Source organism: Bos indicus, chromosome 9 (assembly GCF_029378745.1).
Source record: "Bos indicus isolate NIAB-ARS_2022 breed Sahiwal x Tharparkar chromosome 9, NIAB-ARS_B.indTharparkar_mat_pri_1.0, whole genome shotgun sequence".
Lineage (NCBI taxonomy): Eukaryota > Metazoa > Chordata > Mammalia > Artiodactyla > Bovidae > Bos > Bos indicus.
The window spans coordinates 101,264,474-101,267,294 of record NC_091768.1 but is presented as its reverse complement, the minus strand read 5'-3'; the positions used below and the strand labels follow the sequence as shown (position 1 = coordinate 101,267,294).

General features: G+C 43.7%; 1 non-coding gene across 1 annotated transcript; it reads left to right on the top strand.

Moving 5' to 3' along the window:
• Nucleotides 1-472: 472 nt before the first annotated feature.
• Nucleotides 473-576, top strand: LOC139185066 (U6 spliceosomal RNA). Its single transcript, XR_011568644.1, has one exon. It is a non-coding gene; the product is annotated as a U6 spliceosomal RNA (small nuclear RNA).
• The last annotated feature ends 2,245 nt before the right edge of the window (nt 577-2,821 follow it).

Here is a 2,821-nt window from a genome sequence, read left to right as displayed (position 1 = left end):
TCCCAGGAATAAATCCTTTGCTTCTTCTAGGGATGGGGGAAAGTGTCTGCAGGTCTGGACTCTCGATGTAAGGCTTTCAAACCAACCCCCTTGTATGAATCAATATCTAATTTCTTTGAAATGTCTTCATCATGGCTTCCATCTGTAAATTATGGAAAATTGATAAGAGGACCTAAAAATCTTGCTATGTTCCTATTGGTTTGTCACTGAGAGTGGGAAAGACATTGGCATAAGCCTGGAGAATAATTATAGAACATGTGTGAGTCAGGGTCAGAACCTTAAGGAAACGCTTCACTGCGAGTGGAGGAGGCAAAGTTGGGCTTCAACAGTGACAGTTAAAGCATCTGGTGGAGCCAGGATAAATACGTTGAATCCTCAAGTTAGTGAGAGCGTTTATTACTATAAGTGTATCATAAACAGTCTTATTTTCGTATACTTATGTTAATGCACTTCTTCCAAGGATTTTGTTTCAGTGCTTGGTTTGGCAGAACGTGTACTAAAATTGGAACTTAGAGAAGAATAGCATGGCTTATGTGCAAGGATGACAAGTAAATTTCTACTATATTTCACATTTTCAAAAAATTAACTCAACATTTACCAAGGGCCTAACCATATAGGTTAAAACTATAAAACTCTTAAGAGAAAATAAAAAGAAAACTTTATGACCTGGATTTACAGTGATTTCCTGGGTATGATTCCAAAAGCATAGATGACAGTGAAAAAGGGATAATTGGCCTTCGTCAAAACTTGAAAGTTTTCATTTTAGTTTTGGGCACAATAGACAGAGTGAAAAGGCAGCCCACAGAATGGGACAGAGTATTTGCAAATCATGTATCTGATGGTGGATTGCCATCCAGACTGTATAAAGCACACCTGCAACTCAACAACAACAAAACTCAATCCAATTAAAAAATGGACAAAAGACTTGAATAAACATTTCTCTGAGGAAGGCATACTAATGTTCAGTAAGCACATGAAAAGATGCTTAACATTAGGAAGCATTAGAGGAATACAGATCAAGACCAAAATGAGATACCACTCCACATCCCTCAGAATGACTGTTTTTTTTTTTAATATATAAAAAGGAAAATAAGAAAAGAACAAGAGCTGCTGAGGATATAGAAATGTTGGACCCTTGTGAAATGTGGATGGGAATGTGAAAATTATCCAGCAGCAGTGGAAAATAGTGTGATGACTCTTCAAAAATATATGATCCAACAATTTCACTTCTGGAAGTACACCCAAGAGACGTGAAGGCAGAGTTCAAAGAGATAGTTGTACATGCCTATCTATGTTCACAGTGGCCGAAAGGTAGAAGCAACCCAGGTGTCCATCAGGGATGAATGGATGAAAGAATGTGGCTATATCCACCCAGTGGGATATTCTTCACCTTCAAGAGGCCGGGAATTCTGACACATACAACAACATAGATGAAGCTTGGGCAATGTGTTAAATGAGATAAACTTAAGTTGATAAACTTAAGTTGCAAAAGGACAAATACTGCACGATTCCACTCAAAGTTCCTAGAGTAGTCAGGTTGACAGAGATGGAAAGCAGATTGGTGGTTCCCAGGGCTCGAAGTGGAAAGCCTGGGGGGTAGCTTTCAGTGGGCCCAGAGCTTCAGTTTGGGAAGATGAAAAGACTTTTGGAGACAGCCTGTGATCACGTCTGTATAGCAAGGTGAGTGCGCTTAACACTTTCAAGAGATCCGCCTTAGGCTCATGGAGTCTGGAGCTCGGCTTTAATAACAGAAGAAGCAGCTGGTGATGACAGGAACTTTTACACTTTGGACAGTGAACCAAACACTTTTAAAAGGTAAAAATGGTAAAGTTTTATGGTAAAAGTTTGTGTGCGTATGCACCGAGATTTAAAAAAATTTCAAGTCAGGAATAGCCATTAAAAAGAAAACATTTGCGTTCCCAGGTATTTCATCTTGCTCAGATGTTCAAAACCGTCTTGAGTGCCTCCTCTCTCTTAGTTTTCTTCATGATAGAGTTCTTTCTGTCTTCACCCATTGCTTCCTTTTTCCTAAATGCACAAAGATCTGTCTTCCCTCCTTCCCTGAGGCATAATAACATCTTCCTCCTCATCCAGTTGCTCACACAGCAGCTAGGCTCTGCACCCTGACTGCTCGTCCATAAACGTGAATCCCTGTCGTCACCAGCTTCTCCTTCCCTTATTAAAGCCGAGCTCCAGGCTCCATCAGCCTAAGGCAGATCTCTTCCAGCACATTCTCCACACAGGCCTCATCCTGCCCGCTCTGCTTCGCATCTCCAAGCATCCGCTCTTCTCAGAATGCCTCCCACCTCACCTCCACGCCCTGCCCCGAGCGCTCCTGAAACTGCTTCCTGAGGCCTGGCCCTCTGAAAGCCGCTGATGGCCAGGGACAGCGCTGCTTCCACGGTCCTCACGGGGCACCGGGTCCTGCACAGCGGGACTCGCCTCTCAGTGTGCCTGCGGCTCGTGTTCCATCCTGAAACACCCCCTCTCGTGCCTTGCCCTGCTGGGTGCCTGAGCTCATTCAGAAAATAAAGGAAAATGGAGGAGCTGCTTTTGTAAAGCAGCCATGCTGTGAATTTCACAAACTGAATCGACTGTAAATAAATTGTGCATTTTACAGTTGTGGAAATTTACCACCCCGGCCTCGGTGCCCTGTTGTCGGAAAGACTCCCTGACTGTTGGTGGGTGCAGAGTGCAGGCCTGGCACCTGGGCACCTGGTTTCTGCAGTCTGGATGAGAGCATGCTCCGTGGTCTTCCTGCTAGAACTCGGCTCTTCCGAGCTTTGTCCTCCGCGGGTGAAGTTACTTACTCTGTGGCTTC